The sequence below is a fragment of the Schistocerca piceifrons genome, chromosome X (genome assembly GCF_021461385.2).
Source record: "Schistocerca piceifrons isolate TAMUIC-IGC-003096 chromosome X, iqSchPice1.1, whole genome shotgun sequence".
Taxonomy (NCBI): domain Eukaryota; kingdom Metazoa; phylum Arthropoda; class Insecta; order Orthoptera; family Acrididae; genus Schistocerca; species Schistocerca piceifrons.
This window is the reverse complement of record NC_060149.1, coordinates 347,310,418-347,335,745: the sequence shown is the minus strand read 5'-3', so window position 1 is coordinate 347,335,745 and position 25,328 is coordinate 347,310,418. Positions and strand designations below refer to the sequence as shown.

Below are 25,328 nucleotides of genomic sequence, written 5' to 3'. Positions count from 1 at the left end.
CCCCGGATTTCTTTTTGTGGGGAAAGTTGAAGGATATTTGCAATCGTGATCCACCGACAACGCCTTACAACGTGCGTCAGCGCATTGTCAAAGCATGTGCGGACATTACGGAAGGCGAACTACTCGCTGTTGAGAGGAATGTCCTTACACGTACTGCCAAATGCATTGAGGTTGACGGACATCATTTTGAGCATTTATTGCATTAATGGGGTATTGACAGGTAATCACGCTGTAACAGTCTGCGTTCTCCGAAATGATAAGTTCACAAAAGTACATGTATCACATTGGAACAACCGAAATAAAATTTCAAATGTACATACGTTCTGTATTTTAATTTAAAAAACCTGCCTGTTACCAAATGTTCGTCTAAAATTGTGAACCATATGTTTGTGACTAGTACAGCGCCATCTATCACAAGGCGAAAAAAGTGGTCCAACTAAAACATTCATATTTCTGTACGTACTACACGAATATGTAATAAAAATGGGGGTTCCTTTTTTAAAACATAGTTGATATCCGTTTGACCTTTGGCAACGCCATCTAGCGGGCCAACCATAGCGCCATCTGGTTTCCCCTTTCAAGCTAGACAAGTTTCGTTCTTTGTAGTTTTTTCGTTTGACGCTTATTTCGTGAGATATTTGGCCCAGACACGATCAATGGACCATCCTGTATAGATTGAATAACATCGGGGATAGGCTACAACCCTGTCTCACTTCCTACCCAACCACTGCTTCCCTTTCAAGCCTCTCGACTCTTATAACGGCCATCTGGTTTCTGTACAAATTGTAAATAGCCTTTCGCTCCCTGTATTTTACACCTGCCACCTTTAGAATTTGAAAGAGAGTATTCCAGTCAACATTTTCAACAGCTTTCTCTAAGTCTACAAATGCTAGAAACGTAGGTTGGCCTTTCCTTAATCTTTCTTCTAAGATAAATGGTAGAGTCAGTATTGCCTCACGTGTTCCAACATTTCTACGGAATCCAAACTGATCTTCCGCGAGGTCGGCTTTTACCAGTTTTTCCATTCGTCTGTAAAGAATTCGTGTTAGTATTTTGCAGCCGTGGCTTATTAAACTGATAGTTCGGTAATTTTCACAGTCGTCAACACCTGCTTTCTTTGGGATTGGAATTAATATATTCTTGAAACACGTATGTATTCAGTAGCAGCGATGGCGAGGCATGACAGAATCTCTGACCAGAGAGTTATTTATCGTTGCTAGTCTGCGCTTGACCGCGCGTGAGTGCAGTAGTTGTACGTAGCGAGTCGCGAGAGCATGTAGTTGCAGTTGCGAGTTGTACTCAGTCGGAGTTGTGTGTGAGGAGTCGGCGGGCGTCGACATGGGTCTCTGGTCAAGGTTCGGGACGAGGTATATTGTTAAATAAGGTAATGAAGCAGCATTGCGCTCAGCCAATAACATCAGTCAATTGTAATTAATTTGTTCAAGAAATGCCCCAATAATAATTTTGTTTTCAAAGCAATCGTTTTTTTTTTTTTTAAAAAGGAATCATTCCAATTGAAACAACATTTCCTATGCTTTTCCTCCCAGAATCAAATTATCAGATTAATTATTCCACAGGGCCTAAGGTCAGCGCAGCTGTCCTTATAAAATTTAGCAGGTTGATCTTAACGTTAATTTTGTAGGGACTTAACATTTTTCACATTTTTATTATCATTGAATTTTATTACTGTGGGAAGCTAACATTTGGCTCTATTTACATTTTCATTCAATTCATATCATTTAAAAATAATTACGGGGAGGTTACACTTAGCACGATGTCCAATTCTCATTTAAATATTTTCTTTTATTTTTGCGGGGAGGTTACATTCTTCTTGAAGTCTGAGGGTATTTCGCCTGTTTCATACATCTTGCTCACCAGATGGTAGAGTTTTGTCAGGGCTGGCTCTCCCAAAGCTATCAGTAGTTCTAATGGAATGTTGTCTACTCCCGGGGCCTTGTTTCGGCTTAGGTCTTTCAGTGCTCTGTCAAATTCTTCACACAGTATTATATCTCCCATTTCATCTTCATCTACGTCCTCTTCCATTTCCATAATATTGTCCTCAAGAACATCGCCTTTGTATAGACCATCTATATCCTCCTTCCACCTTTCTGCTTTCCCTTCTTTGCTTAGAACTGGGTTTCCGTCTGAGCTCTTGATATTCATGCTGCAAGCGGTTCTCTTTTCTCCTAAGTTCTCTTTAATTTTCGTGTAGGCAGTATCTACTTTACCCCTAGTGATATACGCCTCTACATTCTTATATTTCTTCTCCAGCCATCCCTGCTTAGCTATTTTGCATTTCCTGTCGATCTCATTTTTGAGACGTTTGTATTCCTTTTTGCCTGCTTCATTTACTGCATTTTTGTATTTTCTCCTTTCAGCAATTAAATTCAATATCTCTTCTGTTACCCAAGGATTTCTATTAGCCCTCGTCTTTTTACCTACTTGATCCTCTGCTGCCTTCACTATTTCATCTCTCAACGCTACCCATTCTTCTTCTACTGTATTTCTTTCACCCATTCTTGTCAATCGTTCCCTAATGCTCTCCCTGAAACTCTCTACAACCTCTGGTTCTGTTCGTTTACCCAGGCCCCATCTACTTAAATTCCCACCTTTTTGCAGTTTCTTCAGCTTTAATCTACAGTTCATAACCATTAGATTGTGGTCAGAGTCCACATCTGCCCCTGGAAATGTCTTACAATTTAAAACCTGGTTCCTAAATCTGTGTTTTACCATTATATAATCTATCTGACACTTTCCAGTGTCTCCAGGCTTTTTCCATGTGTATAACCTCCTTTGATGATTCTTGAACCAAGTAACAAAGGATGGGGCCCCTCCACGCCCACAGCAACGTGGTGACCAAACCAGAAGTTCTACTGTCACCTCCGTATAACATGTTAGTTTTTCAGTCAGGAGTCACAGGATGCGGGCTGTGATGTTATCCATGCGTCTGGGTAAGATTACTCATTACCATGGTCTATCAGTAGATAGAAAGTGGACGAAAACGATCGAAGTGTAGCGCTTGTAAGGGCAGAGGAAAAAAAGTGCCAAGGCAAGCGCCAAGGGAAAAAAAACCTCTGCGACAATAGGACGGGTAGTAAGGGCAGTAGCGGCTTGCTATCTGCGACAGTGCATGCAAGGTGTTACGTTAGTGCGAGGTATCGTGCAACGTTACCTTTGTCGTTGCTGGAGCTCGTTGCGGGGCTTGCTGCAGTTGCTGCGTCCCTGCAACAATTCGAGGTCGTTGTGCATTAGTGGGCGATCGATCATAGATCGGCTCACAGACAGTGTAGGGGGGGGTGTGTGGTTGGTTTGCGTGCTGTGTACAGTACGGTTTCCCTGCGGTTTCCTGTTTTTCGGCGGGTCGAGCATCTGTGGTTACCAGTAGTAGCTGTGTTGCAGGGGCTCGCCAGTACTGTAATGCTAGCGTGCTATGGACCATAGATGTTTAGTTCAAAAAATGGCTCTGAGCACTATGGGACTCAACTGCTGAGGTCATTAGTCCCCTAGAACTTAGAACTAGTTAAACCTAACTAACCTAAGGACATCACAAACATCCATGCCCGAGGCAGGATTCGAACCTGCGACCGTAGCGGTCTAGCGGTTCCAGACTGCAGCGCCTTTAACCGCACGGCCACTTCGGCCGGCTAGATGTTTAGTTCCTAGCCAATAGTGTCTTAAACCAAGTGTTAGCTATGATTAATTTATGCTCTGTACAAAACTCTACCAGACGGCTTCCTCTTTCATTCCTTACCCCCATTCCATATTCACCTACTACGTTCCTTCTCTTCCTTTTCTTACTATCGTTTTCCAGTCATCCATGAATATTACATTTTCGTCTCCCTTCACTATTTGAATAATTTCTTTTATCTCATCATACATTTCATAAATCTCTGCGTCATCTGTGGAGCTAGTTGGCATATAAACTTGTACTACTGTGGTAGGCGTGGGCTTCGTATCTGTCTTGGCCACAATAATGCGTTCACTATGCTGTTTGTAGTTGCTTACCCGAATTCCTATTTGTTTATTCATTATTAAACCTAATCCTGCATAACCCCTATTTGATTTTGTATTTATAACCCTGTATTCACCTGACCAGAAGTCTTGTTCCTCCTGCCACCGAACTTCACTAATTCCCACTATATCTAACTTTAACCTATCCATTTCCCTTTTTAAATTTTCTAACCTACCTGCCCGATTAAGGGATCTGACATTCCTCTCTCCGACCCGTAGAACGCCAGTTTTCTTTCTCCCGATAACAACGTCCTCCTGAGTAGTCCCCGCCCGGAGATCCGAATGGGGAACTATTTTACCTCCGGAATATTTTACCCAAGAGGACGCCATCATCATTTAACCATTCAGTAAAGCTGCATGCCCTCGGGAAAAATTACGGCTGTAGTTTCCCCTTGCTTTCAGCTGTTCGTAGTACCAGCACAGCAAGGCCGTTTTGGTTAGTGTTACAAAGCCAGGTCAGTCAGTTATCAAGACTGTTTACCGTGCAACTACTAAAGAGGCTGCTGCCCCTCTTCAGGCACCACACGTTTGTCTGACCTCTCAACAGATACCCCTCCGTTGTGGTTGCACCTACGGTACGGCTATCTGTATCACTGAGGCACGCAAACCTCCCCACCAATGGCAGTGTCCATGGTTCATGGGGGGGAGTAAGATGTATTAACTCCATAATATTGTTAGCAGAAACAACAGTACGTTCTTGTCGCGGCTTGTCGCAGCGATTGGCAGTGCCCAGTACCGCCGCGATCTGTTTATGTTGGCTGAGCGTGGACACTGCAGCTCGCCGGCCGCTGTGGCCGAGCGGTTCTAGGCGCTTCAGTCCGGAACCGCGCTGCTGCTACGGTCGCGGGTTCGAATCCTCTCTCGGGCATAGATGTGTGTGATGTCCTTAGGTTAGTTAGGTTTAAGTAGTTGTAAGTCTAGGGGACTGATGACCTCAGATGTTAAGTCTCATAGTGCTTAGAGCCAACACTGCAGCAGACGCTTCGCCATAAACAGAAAGAAATCACCTTGGCTCTGACTGCAGTGAGCGGACATCACTTCCTTCATGTTCTTACAGAACCAACGTGAGACTCTTCTAGGCGGTTCAGTCCGGAACCGCGCTGCTGCTACGGTTGCAGGTTCGAATCCTGCCTCGGACATGGATGTGTGTGATGTCCTTAGGTTAGTTAGGTTTAAGTATTTCTAAGTCTAGGGGACTGATGACCTCAGATGTTAAGTCTCATAGTGCTTAGAGAGAACACTGCAGCAGACGCTTCGCCATAAACAGAAAGAAATCACTTTGGCTCTGACTGCAGTGAGCGGACATCACTTCCTTCATGTTCTTACAGAACCAACGTGGGACTCTTCTAGGCGGTTCAGTCCGGAACCGCGCTGCTGCTACGGTCGCAGGTTCGAATCCTGCCTCGGACATGGATGTCTGTGATGTCCTTAGGTTAGTTAGGTTTAAGTAGTTCTAAGTCTAGGGGACTGATGACCTCAGATGTTAAGTCCCATAGTTCTTAGAGCCATTTGAACCATTTGAGACTCTTCTCACATGTGCCATGGAGCAATTGGAACAGGTATCATGTCATTAGTCATCAGAATACTAATTAGTGATGAAATGTACGCTCTATTTGAATCCCAAGAAAATAGGAACCTTCTCATAAAGTAACGTTATCGAACACACAAAAATTACCTGCAGAGCTTTCATGCACGCAGTAGTACGACACAGGGAAATATTACGTCCTTGAAGCGTATACTTCATTTCCTCCTCTCATATCAACGCCGTTGTTTTCGTATGAAGTGATAAAGTAAACACAAAAAACTAAAGTTTCTGAGAAGCGTGTAAGTCATTTCCTCTTCTCATATCACAGCTTTTGTTTTAGTATGAAGTGAAAAATAAACCGTCTACGGTTCTGAAGCATAATATTACGGCAGATTCTTATCGTATGCCCTATCCGAAATGCGAAAAGCAGGGAGCTCTCCATTCTTTTGTGCAACTATCTGTTTCCTTTCATTCATTACTACCGCTCATAGATTCTAATTTAAGGACTTGCGGGCATCAAGTTCTTCAGCAGAATGAATGAACCTTACGTTACTGTGCTAATTACGGGATGGAAAAAATGCAACAAATACGAATTCCACTAGAGTGGTGAAGATATTTGCACATGTCTGTATTCAGCAATGACTGCCAGTTGCAACAACACTTTACAGAATTCATGCTGCAGGCAACACAACTGTCAGTACACTTCAGACTTCATTCAGTAAGTCGTCAGGAGACGGACAGAAACGTCAAATTAACGTCTCATTCCGAGTCATATTCAATTCAAAATGAGGTGTTATTAAGGTAGTTGAGTGTTCTAGCAATTACAGTTTGATAATTCCCATATGCGTATTCCGATAGCCAAAAGAGCCCGTTAGTGTGAAACCGTCGGGAACTACATTAATATCAAACTGCAAGAACTCGAGACAGCACGTGGACTCTTCCCTTCCTTGGGTAACCTTTTACTGTTATTTAGGACTCTCTTTGTCCTAGGCGTAATGCAAATGGAACTTCACATTCATGAGGCGCTTTCCGCTATTCTTGACAAACATCATCAACTTGTAATCACTGCGAGTAACAACTGTATGATGCTAATGGCACAGATCGTCAGGGGATGTGGTGGTTTTATGTTGTCAAACTGCTTACTGTAACGCTAATGGCGGTGCACATAATCTAGCGCTGACTGCCTTAGTAAAGATATTGTGGTGGCGTCGTCTCTTCCATTTATAACTGCAGAGATCATCGTGCGAGTATTACATTTATTCTACAGTGAATTGCTAGACAAATATTACCGTCATATCTGCAGCTGTAATGACTCACTACACAGGTACTTTATGTTGCACTTGGTTAAGTGTCAGCTCGCTACAATCCTGCTTCTGCTGTTCGTAAATACTTGTATACTGACCATTCGTCATTTGCCTAAATGTTAGCTACAGTCTGATTCGCATGTATATGACATGGGTTAGCGCCATCACAAATCAGTGAAATCCCGTTACATTGATGGCAAGACAAATGTTATCAAAATCAGCTGTCTTGCTTCAAAAAACAATTGCATGTTAAATATCGAAGGACACTGTCACAGGGCGTTGAAACACAGCAATGGCGGCAAATGAAAATGTGTGCCCGAGTAGGGTTCGAACCTGGACCTTCTGCTTAGGAGGCAGACGCGCTAACCATTGCACTATCGTTACACACTGGTCAAGCTGCCTGCAGGACCTAACCACTTACGCTCCTCGTCAGACGCAAATTCCCATCTTTGCCGCCCCCCCCCCCCCTCCTCCCCGTCCATTATTCCACTCGCTCGCAGCCACACTGTATTCCCGCGAGGGTTCGGTCGATTACGTGCGTGTAGCACTGAAAACTTTCGATGGCCCATCGAGACCTGAATAGTAACATAGGATGTTTCAGGAGGAATAGTTAATATTGTTGGAGGTGGTAGTATAGACAAATTGCAGAAAAAATGCCATATAACATGTGTCCAATTTTTATTGAGTACATACAGCTGTTGTTCTGCAGGTTGTCTACTGGGAAGTAATACGAGCTTATATGTTGTTAAACATGTGATCGTGACGTATTTTCTGGTTATGACTTCTAAAATTAGGATACACAAGAATTATATTTTAGCTGTATGTGTACAAGTTGTGAAAGACGGTAGTTTTAATGGAATTTTGGTCATTGGTAGATGTAATCCCACGCCTGTCTTAAGTAAAAGACAATCATAACTTATAATGATATATAAAATTGTGCATTGTATGCCTGTAGTTTCAATTATTGTATCGTCGAATCGATTGCACAAACAGTGATACTGACAGTTGTTCTATAGACAATCGAATGGTGGGATTCAGTGTTACTCTGCCAGATGACTGAAATCAATTTGTCGTCCACGTTACTGACGTCAGATACTTCCTATAGAACCAAGAGTATAAAACGTGTTTTATTATGCGCTTGCTGCTACTTCTGGCAGAAACACTGCACAGCGCTGATGTCAGTATGGGTTTGCAAGTAAATGGATTCTTTAATTATTTATCACATGCATAACATGTTCAGGATTTTTGTGGTGCGTTACGACAAAATATGGGCTTTGCTCGTCAGTCTGAGACTCTTAACAGGCTGATATTAGACAAATGTTTTTGTACAGATTCATCATGCCTTTTAATGCCTGTTTGAACTCTAGGTCGCTTATTGCTTATAAGAAGATCGCGTGATCATGACGTCTCTCCCTAACTTTTTAGAACATAGACAAACTCCGTATGGTATCTTGTGCCACTTACAAAAACGGAGCTACGTAGGAAAATGCCAATCTGTACTAGTCCTAATTACTCCTTGTCTTACACAAAATGTATGCTGGCTATGAATGTCAGTTCTTAATAGTGTATTTGCGAACAGAGCAGTGTCCAATTTGAGTTCATGTACGACCAGTGTGTTGGTCGAACATACTGGTGCCGATATGATGATGGTATCTGTTCTTTCCGACATGTTCGAAAGAACAGATACCGTTGGTGACCATGCAGCTCTCTTAGAATGAATTGATAATTAAATCAAGACCCTAAGCTGCCGACAGGCGTTGATATACATCAACGGGGACAGTTGAAAATGTGTGCCCCGATCGGGAATCGATCCCAGGATCTCCTACGTACGTGGCAGACGCTCTATTCATCTTTTTTTTCGTTGAATTTGTTCGTGGCGAACGTCCGATGACACTCGTTCAGGTTCTACGTTGATCCATTCACTCAGTTTTTTTTACAGAAGGTAGCTAACCCTCTGACCGAACACGCTGAGCTACTGTGCTGGCATCCATCTGAGCCACCGATGGCACAGAGGATAATGCGATTGCTGGGATTTATCCCTTGCACGCTCTCCGTGAGACCCACATTCCCAAATTAATGTCTACATACTACATTCGTAGTGCCCCTGCCCACTACACTCATTACTCGCGGCAGACAATCTTACCGAGTCACCGAGCGAGGTGGCGCAATGGTTAGACACTGGACTCGCATTCGGGAGGACGCTGGTTCAATCCCGCGTCCGGCCATCCTGATTTAGGTTTTCCGTGATTTCCCTAAATCACTCCAGGCAAATGCCGGGATGGTTCCTTTCAAAGGGCACGGCCGACTTCCTTCCACGTCCTTCCCTAATCCAATGAGACCGATGACCTCGCTGTCTGGTCTCCTTCCTCAAAACAACCCAACCCCAACCCTTACCGAGTCCCGTAAGATTGTCTGCCGCGAGTAATGAGTGTAATGGGCAGGGGCACTACGAATGTAGTGTGTGGACATTAGGTTGGGAATGTGGGTCTCACGGGGAGGGTGCAAGGGATAAGTCCCAGCAGTCGCATTCTCCTCTGTGCCCTTGGTGGCTCAGCTGGATAGAGCGTCTGCCATGTAAGCAGGAGATCCTGGGTTCGAGTCCCGGTCGGGGCACACATTTTCAACAGTCCCCCTTGATGTATATCAACGCCTGTCGACAGCTTAAGGTCTTGATTTAATTATCATTTCATACTGGTACCAAGTCCATCACATGATTGGGTTTGGGAAAAGTATTCCACTTAGTAAGTTAGTAAGCATTTCCGCAAGCAACAAAAGATTCAGTGCAATGAAATGTGGCCACCTACATTATAAACAACGTTATGGGATCTGCTCGTCAGCCTCAGATTCATACTAGGTTGAATTACTAGATGTGGGATAAGATTATGGTGCAAGCTATCTTAAACGTCAGTCTCGTAAACAAATTACCCAGGAGAATGCTAGCTGTAAAATGAAGTCATTATATGAAAGGATTATGGGAATTTCCCAATCGAATTGTCACAGTTACCATTTACCAAAAAAAAAAAAAAGAAATATACTATATACGTACTTATACGGTCAACAGCATCAATTTCTGAACTTGACTCCGATACTAGCTGATTTGTGCTTTGTCTTCAGTGACAGTGTCATAAACAGGACGTTGTCAGAACTCTAACGACATATGAGAACCAGAAGAGAGGATGATTTGTGATAAATTATTAACGCCCAACACTTAACGTGGTTTTATTGTGTCGAGTATTTGTGGGAATGTATTTGTTACTAAATAATGCATTTTGTGTAACACAAGATACGGACCTATTTTTGTTGATAAGACTGTGTGGATAAATCCAGCAGCTCATAGACATGCTCAACAACATACGCGAGCCAAGTAACAAAAATAATTTTACATTTCATTGTTGCCTGCTTCCAGGGTCCACCGCGGACACACATCTTTGCTTTGGCAGGTGCTACACTACCAGACTTACCGAACACTGGCTACCTGCGATGCCAGTAGTGAAAATTTGTGATAAATTCCTATGAGACCAAACTGCTGAGGTCACACTACTTAATCTAACTTAAACTAACTTAAGGACAACTCTCTCTCTCTCTCTCTCTCTCTCTCTCTCTCTCTATCACACACACACACACACACACACACACACACACACACACACACACACACCACACACACACACACATGCCCGAGAGAGGACTCGAACCTCCGACCCGACGAAGGAACCGCACGAACTGTGGCAAGTCGCCTTTGACCACGCGGCTATCCCGCGCGGCGCGAATAGTGTATGGGCTTTTGTTTCTGTACCGGTCGCTGAGCAGCCCCCCTGATCTTGAAGTTGCGATTGTGAGTGGAGGGAAGGAATTTCTTGGACGTCACTGGGAACGACACACAGGTCGGTGATTCCCCAGGTTTTGTCAATTAGGCGTAGCCATTTTCTGGAAATTGCTGTCAAGTAACGTCCGCGCACTGAGGCGGCGGTGGTTTTGCCCCAGGGCTAGACGTTTCAGTTATGTGCGAAGTGTCGTTGAAAAGGTGTTGGTTGGGTAGCCCGGCTTAGCCAGTATTCCATGGGCTGGCATCGCTGGTGTCGGCGCCCGCGGCCGAGATGCCCACGGTCGCATGGGCAGGATGCTGTGTTGGGGGCTTCATCTGAAATTTCTTCAGACGCTTGGCGACAGACGGCTCGTGAACGCTGCAGTTCTCTAAAGCCACATATTAATGTGTTGTGGCCTCTGTAAGTCAGTGACATGAAGTACAAACAGTTTATTTTCTTGCTGCACTATGGCAGTTGGTCAGTCTCATTTTTGTGTCAGGAACCTGTATATATATTCTGTATCTATTTACGAATCTTTTGGAGACACTGTACACTAATACTGCAAGAGTTCAGTTCATGTTACATGTCTTTTTTAATGTGCCTGGGAGCACTGACAGATCTCACCCACCGCCAGTGTGCATGGAGGATTATATTTTTTTCCTGATATACCTATTATGGTCCACGTGGGGGGAGGGAATATAGCTGTTGCGCCATTCCTGCCCACGTTTGAAGGGAACCCTAGCCTAATCTTACCAACATGATGGACACAGAAGGATTGGTAGGTCTCCTACTCGAATTGTTGTGTGTCTTCTAGCAATATCACACACTCTCAAATAATAATGCAACTGTTTATACCGTGTTATGACGTCGGAAACGATTACAACTAAACTATGGCAAATTTCTCTGCCATTGCCAGCTTGCTGTTCACGTCAGCGTTAAAGGTGTTATCTACCCTATAAGCAGTGCACTTTTCACTGGTCAGCTCTCTAGGTGCGTATTTCGTAGCGCTGTGTAATTCCTTATACACACACTATTTTTGGGTGGAACCATCAGAATTTGCTATGACATCATTATTATTTCTAAAAATGCGCCCATTTTGAAACATAAACTATGATATTACACAATCTAATAATGTAGTGGTGACTTGGCAGGGGTTTGTGTATCACGGTGTGGTGTTTCTTTTACATTGAGTATCTTTGTTTGGAAATCGGTAAAACTGCAGCGGTTATGGAATTCGCTATATTTCTATCAACTCGTTCGTTTCTGACACATACATTATGATGTCAGACACACACTAGTAATGTAGTGGTGGCTTAGCAACGATAAATAATTCGGATAGTTTTGGACACATGCTGCACAGTTATTGGCTGAAAGTATCATGACGTCGACATCTCGCGATGTTGACATGACGTGAAGAGCAGTGAGGCGGAACTCATTTAACTGGATAAAATACGTAAGGTTTTAGAAAAATACGAGAAATGCGGAAAAACATAAAATTTTGGAAAATATCGAAAATACGATAAATATGGAAAAATTGTGAAATTGTGAGAAAATGAGAGTACTTACATATCTTCCATGTGTGTGGTCTCTTCTGGTGCCTCGAATGACATTATTATGAAAAAATAGTCCTCGAATGATCTGACTTAATGTAATTACAATAATTTGTTTTTAAAAAATAGACCCAGCCTGATTCTCTCCCTGTGCTGCACAGCTTCACAATGAGCCCACCCACTCAAGTGCCCCAGTTATACAGGATGAAGATGAGTTGGGGGTGATCAAATCTCATTGGTCCAGGGGGAAGGATAGCAGGGGGTTCCGTTGGAGGACTCATCAATTCCCAGTGGTTCCCCAGGTGGAGGGATGTGGGGTGTTATCTTAAATATTTGTCGCTCAAGTCTGTAACCTGACACCAGAAATCCTTATGAATGTAGCCTGATCTGAAGGTCAAAGGCATTCTGTTCTTTTCTTAATAACTTACTCATATCACGATCCTCACATACTTGAAACTTCAGTCCACATGTGAGTACTATCTGTAGTCTACAGGACAATCTTGCCACACCACACCGAATCCTTTAATCATCTCATGTCTGTGTGGTAATGTTTTGCGAGCTGGTTTGTGCAGTTCGTTAGCAGCCCTCTCCTTGATTATTGAATTATATGAGATTTGCATAGTACAGAAATAACTAATACAGTTTCATTGTTGCGTTCTGTATGTCCTCTTGCATGTGAGGGCAGAAGTAGTTTGAAACGTCCTACGAATTCGTAAGGATTGCTGTAGTATTTATGCTCTGCACACTTTGAAATTTCTATCGTGTTCAATCCTTCACCATTCCGAGTTAAAACATCACTTGTCATGGTTTTGTACACTTTATATGCGGTATTTATAATCTTACAGTTCTGCATCGAATGAAAAATTGTGATTTTTAGGATCTCACCACATGCCTTTACCTCTTGAGGATAAAAGTGGAATAAGGCTGGTTCAGGAACATAAGACTGAGCATACCTTAGAATTTTCTTTCTCTGATCGTATCATACTTCCGTATATGGTAAGAGGTGAAACTACTAACCTTGGAGTAGCGGCACACTAACATTTTTAAGTTGAAGTAATGGATTTTGGTCCAAAATAAGATTTTTCAAATATATTATTTTCTTGATGTATACAGTTTAATCTATGTTGTGTGTGAATTTAATCGTAATAGCAGCTTTAGAAATGCCATTAAATTGTGAACCTGATTAACTCTGCACTGGCGGCCACTCCCACCTTTTCCGACGTTTGGGAAACTGCTTGCTTCAGCGGAATTTTTGTCAGTGTGAATGCTATTTTCTTTCGATATATTTGGCTGACATCTATATCTCTGGCTGACATCTATATCTTTGCCTGAAAACTTCCCTGCGTGTGGTTGTGTGGTTTATTTACGTTTTGACAATACTAACACATATAAGTTGGTGAAAGGTTGAATTCGCAAACCTTTAGGTGGAAGTCAAGATTTATGCATAATGGGTGGTGGCAAAACTGTGTTTAGGAAACGGAGGTTCCATGGAAATCGGTTTACCATCAAAAAAAGGAAGCAGCTCGAAATGAGGAACATAAGCTCTCAGCTTCAGCATCGAAACTTGGGACAGGAAAATTGTCCAGGCGCGTGAATGGTGTTGAATGGAGTCCAATGGATTGGGACTTATGAATTAAGTGTTAGCTGTAGAAATACGGAATGTATGATTGTTGTTGAAGAGAGAAGAGTGGGAATAGCTTGTGATTTTAAATTAATTTGTAATTCGTGTGGCTATGACTTTTCATTTTCCTCCTCCAAAACAACTGGCACTGGTAGCTATGAAAGCTATTTTAGATTAGCATATGCTCTGAGATGCCCTGGACAGGGCAAGGAGGGAGGTAATTTATTGTGTGGTTTTCTGAACATGTTTTCACGTTGTGCAACGTTTGAAAAAATAAATAAAGAAATGTCTGATGCTGTATGCGATACTGCCAAAGTTTCTATGAAGAAAGCAGTAAAAGAATTGGTGGAAATAAACCATAAATAAATAGATCCTGGGGTAGATTTTCATGACAGTGAATGTTCTACAAATATTACTGACCTTTGTGAGTCTGTAAATGGGACCTGGATGAAAAGGGGTAACACATCTCTGTTTGGAGTTGCATGTGTTATTGGTATTGACTCAGGTAAAGTTTTCGATGTAGAAATTATGTCTAAATACTGCCACCAGTGTGCAAGAAGCAAAATATCCAGTAATGAAGACAGTGAGGAACTGAGGCAAAAAAATCATGCAGTAACATGCTCTAAAAATTATAGTGGCACAAGTGGGGGCATGGAGCCTGCTGCAGTTGTGAGTATGTTCTCCAGATCTGAGGGCCAGTAGATATACTAAATACGTTGGTGATGGGGACTCCTCTTCGTACAAGCTGTAACAGATAAAAATCTGTACAATATAACAATAGAAAAGAGGCTTAGTGTCAGGCTTTATCACTTGCTGAAAGAAAGCAAGGTGAAGTACTTGAGGATGGAAAACCACTAGAAGGAAAACGTAGTCTTACTCTGAAAGAAATTGATTTCTTCAGTTTTTTAATGGGGCAGCTACCAGGAAAAATACACATAATTTAGAGGCAATGAGGCGTGCTGTGTGGACAATTTTTTTCCACAAACTATCCACTGACCAAACACCAATGCACAATCTGTGCCCGAAAGACGATTGGTGTAAGTTAAACAACAGAAATAAGGCGTATTCACATAAACATTCATTACCAGAACGTGTTATGAATGCAACTGAGCCCACATTCAGGTTTCTTGCAAACCCTGATTTATTGAGGAAGTGCCTTCACGGAAAGACACAAATGCAAATGAAAGCTTCAATAATTTAATTTGGATTAGATGCTCAAAGAGATCATTCTGTGGACTTGAAGTACTCGAAACAGGTCTCTATGATGCAGTTTTATGTTGCAATAAATAACGGCAGAACTGAAGTGCTGAAGAGAGTTGATATAGATCCTGGTGTGTTTACAACAAAAGCATTTTACACCATCGACGAGAGCAGGGTCAAGAAAGCTAACAGATCAATGTCTTACCTGCAAAAACAGGCCAGGCAGATTCGAAGAGGAGAGAAGAGAAGCCTGGAGGAAGAAGAGTATCAGTATGAGGGATTTTAAAATTGAGGTAAGCTTATTACAAGAGAAGAAAGTCTTTGAACCTCATTTTTCCTGTTTTACATTTTTCACGTTATTAGAGGCCTTTTCTTAGAAAGTGTATGGGATAATGCTATGAAATTTTCAGGAACTGTTCGCAACGTGTTGCTGTCTTCCTAGAACTAAAAAATGCGAGATCCTGCAGTTACATTCTGATTTTTATATGATTACACGCAGAAAAAAGTTAATTTTGGATGTTCAAAATTAAAAACTCTGTTAATGATACAGTTTGACCCATAAATTAATAACTGTAGCTGGGTGGTCTTACAACCTTCTCAGGACACTACAATAAAATTTTCAGATTAATTGCATGATTAGAATTTGAGTTACGGCTTTTTATAAAAAAAGACTGTAAAATTAAAAATTGAAATTATGGCAAAATATTAATCCAGCATATTTAATTATATTTTCCCGTTAAAACACATCTCTTTTGCTTTAAACATGCAAAATTTTAGATTTGTACATCAATAAATATGGCAGTAATGATGTTTTAAATAAATGCTCACTTTTTCCGTTACATCCCCCCTAAAGAGATTCGCGAGCGGTGTGTGTAATTACTTTTACTTCTTTTCCTTCTTCCGTTTCTTCATTAACCTCTGTGACGTGGTGGTCCAGTTTGTCAGTAGTCGAATTCAAATCTTCAAATGTGTGTGAATTCTTAAGGGACCAAACTGCTGAGGTCATCGGTCCCTAGACTTACACACCACTTAAACTAACCTATACTAAGAACAACACAAAACACACACCGATGCCCGAGGGAAGACTCGAAACTCCGGCGGGAGGAGCCGCGAAATCCTTGACATGACGCCCTTAACCGCGCGGCCACTCCGCGCGGCTATTAGTAGTCAGGAGTTTCACTAAGAACTTTATTTCTGTTCATCAACAATTGAAGAACGACTCCATCAGCGATCTCTCTTCTATGTACCTACATTTAGACTGACAAATAATCATTGATATTATGATGCTCAATAGCTTACTGAAGTAATACATTTGGAAATTTTCTTTCGTCGAGCAGCTTTGAGATAAAACCCTTATATTGTTACCAGACTTCAGGTGCACAGCGAAATCGTATCCCTGTTTAGCATCGCTTTCAAACTTGCAGTAATGCACGGACCAAATTAGTTGTTAAACTTCTAGCCTCCCACTCGAATGATGTTCCCTCACACCACCATCCCATTTTTTATTGGCCAACTTCATGCTTAGTACGTTCTAGCAGAGATTACTTCTGGTCTGTTTAGAGTCAAATTATATTTTAACTCCTCTTTAGTTTATTTTCTGTATGGTTGATCTGTCTTTATTTTACGCTGCCTTTACAAAAGAGTTACTCGAGTTTTCTACTGTATTACTCGAGTTTATGTGGTTGGTTTGGTATTAATGGATCCTTACAACGTAACCAGAGAACTGAGATGCTAGAGATAATAAAGAATTCTTTGTCTCATTGCTATTGAAGTATCATAGAGATATAGTAACAGCAATTTATATAATGGAGAAAAGACAATCTAGGATCCGTTGACAGCACTCAATTTTTTTTCTTTGTTGGTGCTCGCAGTTTGTTTATGGATAATATAACTAGAGAATACTGCCTCTTAGACTACTTAAACATTCCGTGACAGTGCGTGAATAAGGAATATTTTTCTACAATTTATTACTTGATTGTGACTTTTCTTTTGTACCTTATCGTTTCAGATGGATTTTGAGCATCATGTAGTCATAATCGTTGTGAATTATTGTTCAGAACAAGATTGGTATAATTGGTCAATCTAAATCCTCTCGAGGTACGCCGCGTGTTCATAATGTGAACATTTAGATATGTATTATAGGGGGCTAATGGCGGAGTGCAGTTACTTTATTACATTAGTTGTACTGGTGCAGCTCGCCCTAACGGCTAGGCCAGACGGAAGCCGGCCGGTTTGAAATGCATGTTACTGCCACACACTTTATATTTTGAGGTTGACAGCGTTTCACAGTATGATGCCAAGTGTCCAATCTTCTGCTGCGCCTGCAAACGACCCCGCGCCTCTCAATATGCCATACACTGTGCGGCAGCGTAGTCTGTTTCCCACCCGAGAATTAACACTCATATTTCGGTGATTTCCTCTGCAGCAAACACGCCTGTCCTGAAAAAACGAATAATATTTTTCCGACTGGAAAGGATGTAATGAAAATTAGTTGCAGTATGCGAATCTACAGGGTGCGAAATGTTTTTTCTAGTGCCGGGTTATACTAGCTGCTAAATGAGAAGAAATCGGAGAATGAAAATTCCAATATACATGGTGGCCCACTTAAACGTTACTGCGCAGATATCTCTGCAACAACAACGGATATTGAGAAACGACTTTTGCAGGTAAGGCATTGGCTCATGTAAGGCATTGGCTCATGAAAGTAAATACTATGAGATTTTCTAAAACGTAAGCAAATATTATTTTCAACAAAAATAATATTTGCTTACGTTTTAGAAAGTTTCATAGTGTTTACCTTCATGAGCAACTCCCTTCATTCATTGACATGACAGTCGTCTTTTTTTCAGTATCTATTGTTGTTCCAGAGATATTTACGCATAAACGTTTAAGAGAGCCACCCTGTGCATATTGCCACGTCTTGGATACAATTTCACAACCAAGTCAGAATTAGTTTGGAGGAAAAATTACGATGTCCACACACACGTAGCTCAATCATCTTTAATAGGCAGGTTATGGTACACAATAACCTGTTGTCGGAAAAATTATCAACGGATTGTCTGTCAACAGAATGCGCGATCAGCATTCTACAAACAGATCACTTTCAAGAATCAGTTCTAGGTTACGATCTGTACAGTACACCACGTGGATTACAGTTACTCAAAAGAAGCCACAGTTCACACAAAAAGTCAGGAATTTGCACTTTCGTCTTTATCTTTCGTCCGTTAACACTTTACGATACTCCACGACTTTTAATCACGATTGCGCAAAATAAAAACATTTTTTCAGAGCTCAGTGTGATCGCGACCGATCGTCATGATGTCTGAGCCCTGAATCCCGTAAGACTCAAGAAGGAATTCCTCTAGGTCATTAAAGTGCACGTATGCTCTCTCTTCTGACTGAGATCCATTACAGTCAATCAGCTAGCAGGTATAATCCTCACTATCCCTCATCAATCATATTATGAATATTTCTTTAGAATATTTTACTAAATAAATAATTTCTGAAAAACACAATGTTGGAATAACAGCAAAATCATCCCTTCTATACATAAGTGAATTATCGAAGTATGTTTCTCGCTTCCTCAGCACCATAAACTGGCGAATTGCGTATCACAAGTTTCCTCATGTATATGACTCACACAGCCGATTTAGATACATGTTCCCACGCCATATGTACTCAGTTAAGACTAATATAGATATTCGTATGTCACATACATCACATTTATCCTTTCATTCACTCTAACAGTCACACACCTGAAATTACCGGTACTCAGCAGAAAACGAAAGCAACAGAACATACAATTATTTACGAGAAATAAATTTTTTTACAGAAAACTGTTTTTCTATTGTTACAGAAAAGCTAAATGTAGACTGAAATTTAGTTATTGATATACCGAAATATACCTTTTTGTTCCGTTCCGTATACAGCAAATGTTGCATTCAGTTTTCACCTATACGAGTGTGACACGTCTCGGCCAGAGCCATAACCACTAGCACACAACTGGCACACAAGAACAAACATCTGTTACGTGGGCGCCGTGACTCAGTACCTACACGAAGCGATCGTAAAATTTCTATAGGACTGATGTATGGCGCTATGCGGCAACTATTTAAGATATCGAAAGGATGTGCTCGGTGAGCGATATCACGCAGAGTCGATTATTTTGTTGCGTTGTAGTTGTGGTTTTCATCAATATCTCCTGCGGTTAATAATCATAACTTTTTAATCTATCGACATGCAGAAGATATAGAAGACATCGATATGCAAGGCATGGACCATAATATGGAAACAGTGAGAAATACATGGTTGAACATATGAAGGCATGGAGAAAAGTAATGTCTCCGAATTTTTATGTGAAAATTCATTAGGCTTTTTAAATAAAACAAAAGTTATTAACATTGCACATCTGTATTATTAACGTCTACGTATTTGCAGCACCGTGCCGCTAAAGGTCTCCGAATTGTAGCTTTTAATGTAGTTGTGTGTAGCGTTAGAAACAACGTGCATATAATCGAGTTTCGAACTCGAAGAGTTCGTGGAAACATGGACCATCCTCTCCTTCAGCATGACAATGCCATACCACACACGAACGATGCTACAGCTACAGCAGTCCGACGCCTTGGGTTCACTGTCATCGGCTCTCCTCCATACGGTCCCGCCTTGATCCCATTCGATTTTTATCTGTTTCTACCTTCGACAACTTCACTTTGATAGTGATGAACCGTTACAAGTAGACAAGTAGAGGTGTGGTTGTGGTTCCCTCAACAAAGTCAAACAATCTACAGTGACGCTATCAACAAACTAGTCTCATTGGGAGAAATGCGTTCGTCAGAAGGGTGACTATGTTGAGAAATAAATATGTAGACACGAAGAATAAAGATGTTGAATGTTAACGTTTGTTTTATTTAAAAAGCTGTAAATTCTCACATAGAAATTTCGGAGACATTATTTTTCAGCACGGCCTCCTAAATGCTAGCCAAGCCTCCAGATTGCGTTGTTATAGTTGACTACGAACGGTATCTGTGCAATGTCCTCAGTACGTTGCAAGTGACAGTCGTGGTCTGTACAATATTGTATGTAGTTAGGGTGGATTAAACCGGAAATAAGTAAATGCGACCGTGGGCAAATTGTGGACACTTCCGTAACCAAGGAAGCCGAAGTGATTGGTGTATGAACAGGCTCCGTATCAAAGATTTATACTGCATAAAATGGAAAGCGGAAAAACGTCATCCTTTAAGTCACACCACGACTGAAAGTGTGTGCTGAGAGATTGTGACGGACGCTCATTGACGACTACAGAGAGGAAAAACAACACGACGACAACTGCAAAAGTCATTGCAGAACTGAATGTTAAAATCGCGAAACACATGAGCGCCAAAACAACTCAAAGGAATCTCCGTAGGCAGGGAATTGCAGATCCAGCTGGAATGTCAAAACGGTTAATCAGTGTCGCATATGTCCTTAACATGAATACCTGGCGCCGAAGCGATAAAACCTGGACTGTGGAGCAATGGAAGACAGTAATTTGATAGGATGAGTCTTGCTTCGCACTGTTTCCAACTTGTGGCCGAGTTAACGTACCAGGAGTGAAATACGGCGGAGGTTCATTGATGATTTGGGTACACATATCGTGGTATTCCACGAGTCCGGTGGTCGCATTACTGCTAAGGATTGTGTGACCATGTTGGCAGCTCAAGTCCATCCCATGATAGAGTGTTTGTTCCCCAATCATGATGCTGTATTCCAAGGGAACAGGACACCTGTGCACACAGCTCGCATCGTCCAGAACTGGTTTTGTGAGCACAAGGATGAACAGTCTCATCTCCCCTGGCCACAATAGTCACCAGATCGCAATATTATTGAGCGCGTGTGGCCTACTTCGGAGCGGAGGGTGCGTGCTCGCTATTCACCTCCATCATCGTGTCCTGAAATTGCCGCTATTTTGCATGAAAAATGGTGTACGATTTCCTCGACAACCGTACAGCACCTGTATTTATCCATTCCGAGAGACAACTGGAAGATGTTTTGAACGTCAACGGTTGTCCTGCACCGTATTAGGCATAGTAATATGTTGTGTTTCTGGTGTTTCAGTAGTTTTGTCCATCCCTGTACTTTTTGTAATGTTATCCAATTTCTTGAAAAAATAACACAGTGATACAGCACGTGTCCTTATTTGTGTTGTAATTGTTCGTGAGCAGCTGAAAAATACAAAGCCACCACCGCACCTGCCAAGTAACTTTCATATACTGCCACTGCAGCTTTATTGTTGTGGGTATTGATAGTATTTATTCAGCACGTTGTAATTCATCGTTTCCAAGCCGAGAAAAACTCATTCTTGGTGATGCAGCGAAACTGAAATCCACGTCTCTGTTATGTGAGGCACAAGAAGAGCATGAAGTCTGTAACATACCCCAAACAAATGATTAGTTATTCCTCGTCTGTATTGGTCTCCTTCGGTTTTTTGTGCACTTCTTCGTGCTCTATTTGACATTCTGGCGACATCCGAAAATTTTTTAAAAAACCTGACTTTATGCGATTACAGCTAAATATATAATCGGTGGTATTGCTCTATTTTTTTTCTTTTCGTATTATTAATAGCTGAGTACCCGTCGTTGCCCGGGTATGTATTTATTCCAATATTCGATTGGTCCATCTCCTCGTTCCCCCTCTCCTTGTTCATCTCCTCGTTCCCCCAACTTTGCCCATTGCCTCCGTCCCCCTCTCTGTCCACCTCCCACACCCCACACTCTGTTCATCTACTCTCGATGTCCATCTGCTGCTCACCCTTCCCTCAGTCCATCTGCTCCCCCCTTTCTCCGTCCACCTCCTAATCCCCGTCTCTCCATCGCCTCCTCCGCATCTCACTGTTCACGTCCTCTTCCCATCTCTGTTTGTCCATTTCCTCCTCCTCCTCTTTATGTCCACCACATCCTCCCCCCTCCCTTTCTCTGTCCACTTCCTTCTCTCCACTCTCTGTTTACCCATGTCCTCTTCCTCTTTTTCCTGTACACGTTATAGCCCCGTCCCCAATATGAAGTTGCTGGTTCTTACCGCCAGATTATTTCTTTCCAGACGGTAAGTAATATGTGTAACAAATTTGGCTGGAATCGCTCCAGTGGTTTAGGAAGAGATGTGGAACATACATACATTCGTACCATTTCGCGATGCTATTACGAGGAGTTGTTCATCGTCGGAAATACTAATTTCTATAAAAAAATATATTTATTCTGTCTGGTGTTAGCAAATGGTCTGACTGTCCTGGCGCCGGCACCCGAGACTCTTTCTCGGCCGTTTCCGCAGTGTGACGGCTGAGGCGGAAGCGGCAGAGGCAGCAGCAGCGGCAGTCGTTGCGGCCAGCCACTTTCAGTGTGGCCGCCCCTGCAAATGGACACCGACATCTTCGCCGCCTTCTGCTCGGTCAGGCCTCGAGCCTTCCACGCCATAAACTCTCTCGCTGCTGTACTATACATACGACGACTTTTCAAAAAACTATTACTTAAAGCACATCTGTATAGAGACACCTCGTCCCGTGTTAAACAAATAAAGGTTATATACATGTCCAGTAAGATGGTTATATCCCAAAGTGAAGAAACAATCAGTAACTCTGATTTGTCGCGAGTGGATGACGAGACTGTAGCCAGTAGGTCACTCTCCAATTCAGTGCTGACCACCCAGCCAAATAGCGTCCAGTCATCACTATTTCAGTTTTTAAAAAATCGACTAAAGTGGTTTGTGGCGATACGTGTTGTACAAATCGATTTCAGGTTAAGACTACGTCGAACTGAAGATGTGTGATGTAGCTGAGACCTGCGAGGGGCCGGCTGGAGTGGCCGAGCGTTTCTAGGCGCTACAGTCTGGAACCGCGCGACCACTACGGTCGCAGGTTCGAATCCTGCCTCGGGCATGGATGTTTGTGATGTCCTTAAGTTAGTTAGGTTTGAGTAGTTCTAAGTTCTAGGGGACTGATGACCTCAGAAGTTAAGTCGCATAGTGCTCAGAGCCATTTGAACCTGTGAGGGATGTTTGCAGATAACTGTAGGATGTATTCATACTGCACGTGGGGATGGGATGTGTCAGAACGGCTATGCAGCATCTAAGGGATTAACAGCGAGCGCGGCAGCCAGTAGACGGGGATGGGGGAGTTACTCAGGGGGTATAAGAAAATACAGCTCTTTACTTCCCTATTCGTACAGGGCAATGAAAGCACATTCACTAAATACACCAATGAGCCGAAACAACACGACCACTTGATTAATTATATAGCTGATAATCAATCTTTGGAGTGCAATACAGCAATGCGTGGTATGTTTTTGGTAAGTCTTTGGTAGGTTTCAGGAAGTGCATGTCAGCGGACGTCTATACACAGGCCAGTGGTTTATGGGCGTGAAGCTACCGCCGATAGCGCCCCAAATGTCTTCCATCAGGTTCAGATCAGCCGATTTTGGTGGCCGAGAAATCGACGTGAGTTCAATATCATACTCCTCAAACCATTGTAGCGCGATTCAGTACGATTCTGGCTCTGTGAAAAGGACAGTTAACCTGCTGGAAGATGCCAGCGCCGTCTGGGAAGACATGAAACATGAATGTATGCAGGTGGTCTACAATAATGGTCATGTTCTGCACAAAGGTTAGAGTGTCTTACATTACTAGGAAATGTCCCATTGAAGCCCAGGAAAATGTCTCTCTTAATACAACCGGCCATAGTGTGGTGGATGTTTCGAGCAGCCGTTCGCCTGGATGACAGCGTGTCTGGACACAACCGTCAATACTGGGACAACCTATATGTCACCCCAAAGTACCATTATCCAAGATGGCGAAAAGGGCGGCGTCAACCCAGGGGCGGCGTCATCCCAGGGGCGATCTCAACCCAAAGTACCGTTATCCAAAATGGAGGCCGTGACGTCAGCTGATGACGCAAGTACGTGACGTCACGTGACGACAACTTATGACGCGATTGACGTCATTTAAGATGGCTGCCATGACGTCAGCTGATGACGCGTGCACCGTTATCCAAAATGGCGCCTTTTGGTGGGAAAGTGCCACGCCTCCTGGCGGGAAGATTGAATTTTTGAGGGAAGATAGGTTAATCGGGCTACCTCTAGTAACCTAAGAAAATGGCGGGAAAGAAAGGGCACTTCGGCAATCTCTGCTAACCTAAGAAAATGGCGGGATAGAAAGGGCAGTTGGGCTACCTCCACTAGCAAAAGGTACCCAACCGCCACCTCTTCCTAGGAACTGGCGGGAAAAGGACTCGACCTGTGCTGGACATAAGTCTTTATTAAAGCAATTAGAGGGGGCTCCTGGCGTGTCATCCTCTTGGAAAATGGGCGGGAATATCGAATTTTGCTCTAAGAGCTTACTCCTGCAGCTGAGGGGAGTTAGTATAGTGCTGCCCCCACTAAAAGCTGCTCACGATGTCATTCAGTTCGAATATAAGTTGTTTAAATTTGTTTAAATTTATTATCTACAGCATTAGTTCAGTGTTACCACCACAAGAGGCTGAGATATCAGTGCTTGTTGAGCTGTCAGTGTTCAATTAGCGAGATGCTGGTGCCAGACAGGGGGGGGGGGGGAGGGGGAGGTTTAATAGCTGTATTATATGCACTCATGCAGCCGAGGAGTGCATCCACAGATCACTGTATGAAGAAACTAAGCGAGCATTAATGCTTGAACATATCAGGAGGAAGAATACGGTCCTGCAAATAAATGCTTTGAATTAAAGATGCATTACAAAATGCAAGGATACATCTGTCTCTTCTGGAATTGTCAGTCATTTCTAAAACCTCCGATTCACCAGATAAAAGAACTGATCGTGCAGTTCAGTCCATAGGAGCATCTTGATGTCACGTGTTTTTCTCAGCTGCAAGTCTCCCCCAACCACCTTACCCCCTCCCCCCCCCCCCCCCACCTCCGGCGGTCTGGAGGGGTAAAACTGCCGGGGAAATGAAATCAGCCTGTTCAGGGCTGCTGGAGAGAGGAAAGAGTGTACTTTATTTATTTTTTGAACAATTTATTTAGCTATGGGTTTCATCTAATTTATTTATTACGCTGATGCAAAACGCTCACCCTGACGTGCTTGGGGTCACAACATACAGATTAGAGACCTGGAAACTACTCGTGAATAATGCATTACACTGATGTGCAGAAACGCAGACAACTCGTAAATCACCGAAATAATCCCGTACACATCATACAGACGTGCAAACTACTCGTAGATCAACGAAATAATGCTCAAAACGTTTAAACACCCAAAAATAATTCAGTGCACAAACACTCAGTGCACAATAAAAACGCAACTTATCAGCGACT

General features: G+C 42.5%; 1 protein-coding gene and 1 non-coding gene across 3 annotated transcripts in view; both read left to right on the top strand.

Moving 5' to 3' along the window:
• Positions 1–25,328, top strand: part of LOC124722111 (potassium voltage-gated channel subfamily H member 2-like) — a 1,246,495-nt gene that overhangs the window by 388,060 nt on the left and 833,107 nt on the right. The window lies entirely within an intron of this gene.
• Positions 9,379–9,453, top strand: Trnat-ugu. The gene has a single exon. It is a non-coding gene; the product is annotated as a tRNA-Thr (tRNA).